We start from the raw sequence: 11,038 nt of genomic DNA, 5'->3' as shown, positions 1-11,038 counted from the left end.
GCCTAAAATCTTTGAATTCGATTGGATCCGAAACTTTAGTAAATAAAGTAATGAATGAGGGGCTACACCCTCTCGAAATCATACATGTATCATGAAAATGATTAAGCACCACCAAAAAATGCAGACGAAGATACTCATAGTATCTCTTAAAACACGAAAATTGAAACAATCCGGACCTGGAGCTTGATCTCCACTATATTCTCGAACTGCCTCGTTTACTTCAACTCCAAAAAACAACAAAATGAGGCCTCGGCTTCTATATGATTCAACCTTTTCAAACCCTAACATCTTAACTTTGGCCTATTAGACATAGGTTCTTTGAATCTATTTGCAAAAAAATAAAAATAAAAATAAAAAATAGAGCTTCTCTTTTTACGATCTTTGGATTATTACACCACGAACCATTTAATTTCAAGCCATGCATCCGCCTTTTATTTCCTTACTTTTTCTTACCCCATGAAAGAATGCGGAGTTATCATCTCCAAATGAAGCCCATTTCATATGCGCTTTTTGTCTTAACTCCTTAACTTTATACGATTCCACTTCCATCAATACCGCCTTGCATTTAGAATAAACCCATTGCTCCTCTTCATTAAAATTCCATTTCAAGAACGTCTTCCAAATGAAGCATCTCTTTCGAGGCATTTTCACGTTCCTCTTCTTTCTTGCATCTGATCTCTACTATCCAAGTTTTTTAACACTTTTTATAATGATTCAACTTATTAAACAAGGACAAATCTGGCGGTCGTTTTCCTTTTTTATAACTTATCAATACCATCCTTTTCTAACCAAGAATCAAATAAGTGAAATGGAGTAGAACCAAAATTAACCGGTTCAGTAGCTAGAACCAACAGGGAATGGTCCGATAAAAATCTATGTAAAGCCATTAAACAATCAACCGATCAAAGTTCAACAAACCTGTCACAAACAAGGAATCAATCTATATTACTTAACTTTACTTTCGCTCTTTTACCTTTTTCAAAGTGAAGGTCTTTCCTTTCATAGCAAATTCTGAAAGACAACTCGAAACAATAAACTCATTAAAATCCTTAGCACATGTAGAGTTAAAAGATGAATTCATTCTCTCTTCCGAATGTCTAACTGCATTAAATTCCCCAAACATCACCCAACATCCTTCTAACGAGGACTTAATCACCCGTATTTTTTCGCACAATATCCGTTTGGCCACCACCCCTTGCGGCACATAAACATCAAGAAATGAAACAACGAATCGTGGTCTTTAACCTTTCTCGATATCAATCAATAATACCTATTATTCACCACGTTTGTCTTTGAAAATATAAGCGGATCCCATAAACTTATGATGCCTCCGCATAATGTAATCATTGGTGGGTCTAGGGGTATCATAAGTTTATGGGATCCGGTTATATTTTCAAAGACAAACGTGGTGAAGAACATGTATTATTTGTTGATCTCGAGAAAGGTTAAAGGGCACGATTCGTTGTTTCATGTTCTTAATGTTTATGTGCCGCAAGGGGTGGAGGCCAAACGGATATTGTGGGATAATCTATATAATGTAACTAGTCTAAGATCCCGCGAGTTTCGCGGGTGGCTTAACACAAACATATAAATTAGTAAACTACAATGAGTTGAAAAAAGGAAGTAACGCAAAAATCACAAGTCATTAAAGACTTCTTTATACACCACATTTGACATTATTATTTTGCTACTACGTTTCATGAAGAAACTGCTCAAGTCAAAATCCATTACAATGGATGATAATTATAAAAAAAAACAGATGCAGGAACTCATGTTCCATTTCATTCCTTCTTTAATCAGCACGAAGTTAAACAAATATATATCTAAAACCAAATTTTTTTCCAGCAACCGAAATGATTAAATGCAATGAAGGGTAAAAAAACCTTATCGAACCAATTTCATGATCAAATGAGCGCCCGGACCCCAACTTGTTGCATATCTCTAAGCTTCCAAACTGGCATATGAGAACCTTCTTCTGCCTCCGTAAGCTGCATCGCCCACAAATAATGAACTGTGTGGATAGTATCCTGCAAAACCAAATCATTGACCACCAGGGTCAAAGTTAAAGACAGTCAACCAACGAAAGCATGACCTTCTTGACACTGAAACTTGTAGCAAATTACCTTGCCTCCTTCTGTTATTTCACCAAGTCTATCTCATACATAATACACCTGTTTTGTATGAAACTGTACAGCCAAAGTTACCCCAACTCAGTACAAACTTAAGTACCTTTTTTTTCTTTTTTTTAATCGAATTGAAAAAATTGCGTACCCCGACAATAATTAAAGGACTGTCGCCCATCATTTTGGTCTCTCTTATGTCGACTTCAGATATATGTAATATCTGCATCATTAGAGACATTAGCAAATTCAGCCACAGTTCTTAACTTAAAATCTACTGTATTTGTTCTTTGCTTTGTGGAATATATAAGTAATTAACGACTAACCTTGTTGTCATAAAAAGTGCCCTGCATCTCACAAACTTGATATTCGGCTTTACATCTCTCAATTATTTCAGGGGAACAATATTTCTCCAGTACCTCGGTTTTTCCTCTGATGTAGGCCTTGAGGACGGATTTCACAATTTCTTGGACATCAGATACAAAGTCAGTACTAATGAAATCATTACTATGGTCTTGCCTCCTAAACACCAGCATGAAACAAAAAAACTGAGCATACGCAAACACTCTTGTAGGTTAATAATCAATCTTGAAGCTAAATAAACATCTATATTAAAGTTTTATCACATGAAAATCACATGGTCAAAGAAAGTTTAACGACTAATAGTCGAATGAAAATATTACTCTTGAATAATGACAAAACTAAGGGAACTGTATAGAAAAATCAAGGATTCAATTGTACCATAATTTGTAATTGTGGCATTGTTTGTTTCACGCCTAACTGGCTTTTAAGTAGAATTGAGAAAACAATCACTCGGATAAACGACTTGCACATTCCAATATAATGAACGAACTTTAGTTGAGACTAATAACATCAATAACAACTCAATATAATCTTGAATTTCTAACTCAAACACTACCAATCCTTAACTTCCTGTCAATCACGTACATAATTAGATTCATTAACAACAGAAACCGAAATAAAAAAAAATACAAAGAACCAATAAATACGTAGCTGAAAACTGAAAAAAAAAAAAAGGATATAAACTTACTATATTTGCATCATAGAACTCAAAGGACTTATCCAGCACAAACAACAGTTTTTTGCAAAAGCTTCAGATAATCGATCACATCAGTTTGAAAGCCAGGTACCTGTATAGTTGAGATGATTTTCAGTTTATCCTCTTCAACAAATGGTTGTCTTTAAACTCTTAAAAACACCTTCTACAGGGTCTAAAACCAATAATTATTAAAATGATTTTTTTTAAAAAAAGGGCAAAAATTATCTATTGATACCTTCAATAAAAACTTGAATATTATATAAAACTACTACCTTTCTCTTCCATTTTTAACATGCTTTTCTACACCAATTACATTACATAAACATAAAAGTAAGCTCTGCAGCTCAAGTGTACATTTCCAAGAATCACACCTTACTAAGCTCTCCAACTCATGTTTATCTTGTCCCTAAATATCAAAAGATATCAATAATCAAATCCATTTATATGCAACGGATAAATCAAAAAAGTTGTACACAATGCATGAACATTTGTATCCCGCAACATATCCTAAATATTTAACCTTCATGTGATTCACGATTTTCAAGAAATACAAATTGTATAAGTTAAAAACAAACTTTTACCATTCACCTAGCTTGCATATTATTATGATATTAGAAGCTTCAAAGCGAGGCCTAGATGAGAATTAGGGTTTGGATACGGCTGAATAAGGATGAATGGTGATTTTGAAACACGAACTGCGATTTCAGAATCATAATCGGAAAAACATGAAAACATTTTCTTTGTTTATTAATTCAAGATTATCCAGGTATGGAAGACAAAACATCAAAAGAAAAAAACTTCCCTTGTTGCTTGCAATCGAAAGCGAAGAGTTCTAGTGGTAGGTCCGCCTGAACTTCATCGGTACCCTCCACTTTTAGCAATTTTCTGCAAAACTGAACCATTCAAATCAATTAACTACTCTGTTTCTCGACTTCTTTCTAATCCAAGTCCCCAACACCATCTACAACAAAATCAACATCATCATTTTGTTTTAAATCATTAGAGAACTTAAGTACTTTTTTTCTTTTTTTAATCGAATTGAAAAAATTGCGTACACCGACAATAATTAAAGGACTGTCGCCCATCATTTTGGTCTCTCTTATGTCGACTTCAGATATATGTAATATTTGCATCATTAGAGACATTAGCAAATTCAGCCACAGTTCTTAACTTAAAATCTACTGTATTTGTTCTTTGCTTTGTGGAATATATAAGTAATTAACGACTAACCTTGTTGTCATAAAAAGTGCCCTGCATCTCACAAACTTGATATTTGGCTTTACATTTTAAACAGTAGCTAGGGCATCCACATGTGACCTCCGCATACCCATCACTGCTAATCTTAAACCCATACATCTTCCTCACTTCTTCCTCGCTATACATCTCCTTCAACGCCACCACCTCTTCCGCCATCTCTCTCTTTCTCTATTGACCATAACCATACATATAACATATAATGAGAATTATTATTTCAATTTCATACAACAATTGCTTGTGAAAAAGAAACTTACTCTTCAAGAAATCGAGGTCTCCGGTAACTGCAGCGTTCAACAACTGTTGGATCTTTTTCTTTCACTGAAATCAAAATTGGATAACTAAGTAGGCACAATTACAAAACACCATAAGCATATCCAAGTTTAAATTATCCGGAGCACCTGCTATTGCCAAAAAAAACATGAAAACCGCACATGCTAGAAAAAAAATTGAAAACAACTGTTGGTGTTGTAACTTTTGCCTATATATTTAAGCAAACTTATTACAAGAAAATATGAGCATAAGATACCTGTTGCGCCTCCTGTTTGACCTGCATCCCTGCATAACAGAAACGACCATTTCATATCAGTTATTAACCGATAAACATTACTGACCGACCAATTGGAGAAGGCTTGACATATATTAAATAATGGAACTTTATAAACTCGTTGTCAATACACTTCAAAACTGATTATTAAATATATATATATTTGGGAGTATTGTAGTTAGAGAAATTGCTCTTCATCAATCCGATCCAATCCAATCCAATCGTACCAAAACGTATCAACTGCGAGTCAAAGTTATTATTATGACATCAATTGCTCTTCATCAATCCAATCCAGATTACATGTATCTACAAATTAACTCAATCTAGAAATTTCACCATTAATTTTTTTTTTCAATTTGACTCTTTATATCTTTAAATTGTTTGATTTTTTCTTCTTTTTTTAATTCCAAATCTTCTACCAATGGTGTCAATAAAGACTCTATAATTTAACTGCAAAATAGATTATTGGTTATAATTCTTGCTATATTATCAATTCAATCAGTTTTTATCAATCATACTCGTTTAAATCTTCAACAAAACGACATAGATGTATCATCTATGCTAACTAATCTAAAATGAATAGGATCACTCAAACAGGGTAGGGGAAATAATACAAAAAAATGCGAACTTGAATGAGGCGAGTAACAATTTGAATCAAAAGAAAAACACTAAAAAAATTTGAAACATATCTGTTGTGATTCAGAAACCGGCGACTGATTAAGGGTTCCAACAGAAAGAGATGCAAACCCTAATGGAAGAACAAAGGAATGGTGAATATAGATCTAACAAAAAGAACTTCATAAACGAAATAAGAACACTTAAATTACCTTGAAAGAATCACCCATACAGGTGGTGGTGGCGGCGTTGATTAAGCTCGTATGAAGATTTAGGGTTTTTTTCATCGGAAGATGCTGTGATTCTCTCATGTTTAGGGCTCAATCAATTTTGAAAGATGAAGCAGATACAGAGGTTGTAGCCCGTGGAAAAACAAAACATGGGAAAGATTGAGGGTTTATAATTTGACTATAGAACTTGCAAGAGAAAGATTTCATAACTATGGAAAGATTGAAACTGATGGAGAGAATTTATGGGAGGCGGTATATGATTTGAAGGAGAATTGAGAGATGGCGCCTAAATTCCCAATTCTCTGGCCAGAGAGAATAGCCACATCAAAGTCAAATAGTCAACCATTATTTTGCTTTAGTATAAGAGATAGATCATTTAGGATATGGTTACGTGACTGGTTATTTGCACATAAATTAAACTCATGCTACTATGAATGATCTATTTAGTTATATATAAAACTTAAAAAATAATAACTATCTAATAACTGAAAAACTAGCACACATGCCCCATAGTAATGCATACTTAATCCATAAATATCTAACTATTTAAACCGATTTTACACCAAATAATAAATTAACTTCGAATGATTATTGTACACAATTTACTTATATATAATAATGAACTATCTAATAAAATGATATAAAGTGACACAATCACAACTATCTCCGTGTGGTCGATTATAAATAGTCTATTTATATTGTTCACAGATAAAGGCAAATCGTCATAAGAAAAGAAAAGGCATTACCTACAAGTTATCTTAAATCAAGGTGAATTATAAATTCATTCAAAAGTGATAAGTCTGGCTAATCATATTATTACTGTCATCAGTTCTGACATGGAAAACTACTAAGCCTCAAAACCATATCTAAATTAACAAATTGAATATCATAACTTTAAGTAGATGTATGTCATTCCTGTAAGTGTTCATATCACTAATGCAAGTAAAATTATACTAGTCCATAATAGTGAAAAAACAAATGATATACACTAAGAAATATTGCATCTTCAACGGTAACACAGGGAGATTATTGAATAAATCTTGAAACATTAATCTCCTTGTTTTAGTGTTTGAAAGATGTACACTTTCGCCTTGAAACGATCTCTAAATCATAAATGTATGCCTCCCAAGTAAAGAAATCTGCGAAAAATCTCTCTTTTGGGATTGACCAGCTTTTCTTCATCTTGGTGCCTATGATTTATCTAACGCGCCTACAAAAATATGACTTAAATAGTTGTTTATTCTTCGAACATGCATGGTCCTTAGAGAAATTCATATATACACGACTATGGAATTTGGATATTCCTATGCATCTAATTTGACTTATGGGTCTTGTTGAGACAACAAAATATAGACCGAGGATAGTAGCAAAGGTGGTTAGGCAGAAGGGTTAAAGGGTTTAACCTTGCCTAACGCAAGTCGTGGGGTCCCCCCACGTTTGCAAGACGTGGAAGGAGGTTCACTAGTTTGTGTTTCTTGTTTGAAGATCCAATTCTGAAGTGTTGTTCAGAAAAGGATTGAGGAACAGAAAGAATAAGCGTAATGTCAATGTGAGCGAGGGACACTTTGAGTGAAGTGAATGTACGATGTGAAGGACCAGAGTTTGAGAGAACAAATCTGATCTGAGATGTCTTTCTTAATGAATGAAGTGCCATTTTATAGGCAAAGACATGTCCCAAAGGAGTATTCATTTGACTAGTGAACCAGCTTGCAGTGAGGGGCTTACCCTTTCGGGGGTTGAAGCCTTTTGGCCCCCGGGTAATAGCGTGCATTCTGTGGACCTGCATTGCTTTTACGGCTGTGGTTGGTGAGACTGTTTGGGGATGTGACTTGTTCACTGTTCCCGTGTTACTTTACTCCATCTCCTCAGCTTTTTCAAGCGTTGAACCTTTTAACCTTCTAGATGTTTTCATACTTGGTCATTTTATTTGGTCTCGGGCTACCCCCGTCATCAGGTCTCTTAATTTCTAGAAAGCTATACGACTATATACTATAGGATTACATGTCCGTGTAATGTGGATCTTCAATATTGTTATTATGGACTTTAAACGCCAATGAAGTTAATCTTTAGGGTGGACGGCTGAACGCGTAACGCTACACACCTTGGTAAAATGAATTGTTGGTAGAAACAAATCTGAAAATCAAATATGAAACAATTCCACATCATAACAACACGTAAAAATTACAAATAAATAAGAAAATGAAACTTGTATAATGTAGGCGAAGAGCCAAGGTCAAAGGTTGTGTATGACAATAAAGTGAATTGGTCAACCTTAACCATATTTGATATCTATGATTAGTGGTGGGGCTATATTATGTGTCAACCACCCAAAACTATTTAGACGAGCATACACATTTGATAAGATCTGAGTCAATTAGATATTGTTGGTTCATAAAATTTTTGTAAGTAGGCGCACATAAATGAGAATAAATTATATCTTTGTTTACCAAATTTCTTTTTTTACCCATGCTCTTTCCTTCCTGATGGTGTTATCATAAGTTATATTGTTCATTCAGTTTTGTTATTGGAATAGATTAGTTGTGATTTTTTTACATTGAAGTTTATACTCTTCTCTAACTAGGATAAAATAGATTACTCTTTAGCTATATATTACTTTGTTAGTTACATTGAAGTTTATACTCTTCTCTAATTAGGATAAAATGGATTACTCTTTAGCTATATATTACTTTGTTAGTGGATTGCTAATATTTTTATATGGAGCTTATTGCATTTTATTATTTGATGATTTTGTTGTTATTACTAAGTTTTATTGTATAATGATACGGCAAAGACCCTCTTTTTTGGTCAAATGAAGGAATTGGAATTGGGGTATTTAAAAAACTCGTGGCTCGCAGCTCGCTCGAAAAAAGTTCCAAAAGAGCTCGGCTCGAAATTGGCTCGGTTGTAAACGAGCCAGCTCAGCTCGGCTCGGTTTGTAAATGAGTCGAGCTCGAGTTTGGCCTGGCTCGGCTCGCGAGCTCGTGAGCCAGCTCGATAAGGTTTACATCCTTCAATTTTTTTGTCCCACATCGCTCATAAGACAAAAACTAAGAGAGTATCTCCTCTATAAAAGAAGGTAAATAAAATGTACAAAGTGAGTTAACTATTTATACTTGTATATTTAGTCATTTGGTTAAATATAATTTTAATTATGGCCCTTAGTCTACGAAAAGATCCATTTTTAGGGCTTTTTAAGTGGTAAATTTTGCAGTTCTTTGTTAGTTTGAACGTTCGAGCTAGATCGAGCCGAGCTAGCTCGAATTTTAATCGAGTTGAGCTCGAGCCTCAAATCTCAGCTCGATTTGAAATTCAAGCTCGAGCCGAGCCAGCTCGAATTGAGTTTGAGCCGAGCTCGAGCTGGGTCGAGCTCGACTCGTTTACGGCCCTAATTGGAAGGAGAAAAAAAATCACATATTTTTATCATGTGTCTACTAAACATGACTTTTTATGAAATGAATTTCAGTTTCAAAGAATTATGTGAGCGAAACACAATTTACGTTAGTCAAATGATTTGAATTTTTTTAAAAAAACCTAATCCGTCATCTAGTAATCCATTTTTTTGCCGATATTGTCGATATTAGTGTTACAATGTAAAGGTGTGGGCATGATCCAAACCACTATCCTCTTTATTATTTTAACTAGGTTAAAACCCCGTGTATTACACGGGTTGCATAAATATGATTTTATATAATAAATAATAAAAAGATATATTTTTAAAAAATTCGTATATTGATCATGTTGAATAAAATATAATGTCATATGTTAATACAAACAGTGATTAAAATTTATCTTTTAGAAATGAACATTGATGCACTATTTATTTATTATAACATTTTACTTTTTTAATTTTGCATAAATGTAATTTAATAAATAATAAAAAAATATATATATTTAAAAAAACTCGTATATTGCACGTGTTTAATAACATATAATGTCATATGTTAACACATAAAGTCATTAAGATTTATCTTTTAAAAATGAGCTTTAATATACTATTTACTTATTATAACATTTTACTTTGTTCAAATATGTTTTCTTAACTAAGTTTTTGTTTAAAATTATTATTATTATTATTTAATATGATCATAATAAAAATAAACGTTTATATTCTTATCTAATTTTTTATTTAAAATTATTATTATTATTTAATATGATTATAATTAAACAAATATTTATCGTTATCTATATATTTATTCTTATCTAATATTTTTGTTTAAAGTTATTATTATTATTTAATATGAGATAAATAGAAAAATAAGGTGAGAAATCATCATGATGTGACACGTGTACAAAAAATATTTTTATTTATTAGTATAGAAAGATTTATTTTTAAAGCGTCAAATATACGAAAATGGAAAATGTGGCATGTGGTAATCGTGGTTCAATCCACGCCAACCACCATTAATCATTGAGGGGGTGACGTAGCCTTTCATTCATGTACTTATATGATAATTCATGTTCCAACCATGACCCTCACACCCTTTAGCCTTAGGCTATAGGGTGTGGTCATGACCCTCCACATAGGTATTATGTCATACATCTTTAATTCATCATCTAAAACCACTACCACAAGAGTGTGGTCATGACCAAAACCACTATCCTCTTTATTTTTTTAATTTACCTTTGTCTTAAAATCTTTAAATGGGAGGGTCGTGGTTGCCGTGATTTAATCCACACGAATCACCATGATTTAATGGGGGAGGTGGGTGTTGTAGTGCATGAATAATAGTCCCATATGACAAATAATGACCCAACCATAACTCCCATACCCCTTAGCCTTATAAGCTAAAAAGTAAATTAGAAGTACTTCTCTTTTAGATCCCATGTTTCTACTTACAATAGCGATTACGTTGAAGGTCCTAATTTATTTGGACTTATCAAGCTAAGTAAAAATTTGTAACTAGAGTTTTTAGTATTGTTTCACAAGAATTTAACAGAGTTACTATTCGACACCAGTTCTAATGAGATATCATCTTGTTATGTTATCATCCTAGGCTAGAGGGTATGGTGATGGTCCTTCAAGGGAGGATGATCCGCCACGTAGGCGCCACGTCATAGTCCTCCGAAGATGGTCCATCCCACAAAACTAGAGGGTATGGGAGGATGGTACTAGATGATCCTACCCCACAAAACTATGTACAAGTATTAATGCCTAATGTACAAATCCCATTCACAAACAAACAAAGTTGGGCCCACCATTTGGATCGTCCTG

General features: G+C 33.5%; 1 long non-coding RNA gene across 1 annotated transcript; it reads right to left on the bottom strand.

Moving 5' to 3' along the window:
- Window positions 1-1,882: 1,882 nt before the first annotated feature.
- LOC110874637 lies at window positions 1,883-3,631 on the bottom strand. The gene is made up of 6 exons (XR_002556106.2): window positions 3,552-3,631; window positions 3,172-3,271; window positions 2,447-2,586; window positions 2,272-2,343; window positions 2,124-2,186; window positions 1,883-2,027 (listed from the first exon to the last, which is right to left on the bottom strand). It is a non-coding gene; the product is annotated as an uncharacterized LOC110874637 (long non-coding RNA).
- Window positions 3,632-11,038: the final 7,407 nt, after the last annotated feature.

The sequence above is a fragment of the Helianthus annuus genome, chromosome 9 (genome assembly GCF_002127325.2).
Source record: "Helianthus annuus cultivar XRQ/B chromosome 9, HanXRQr2.0-SUNRISE, whole genome shotgun sequence".
NCBI lineage: Eukaryota > Viridiplantae > Streptophyta > Magnoliopsida > Asterales > Asteraceae > Helianthus > Helianthus annuus.
The sequence above is the reverse complement of the archived record's forward strand: the minus strand, read 5'-3'. Positions and strand labels throughout refer to the sequence as shown.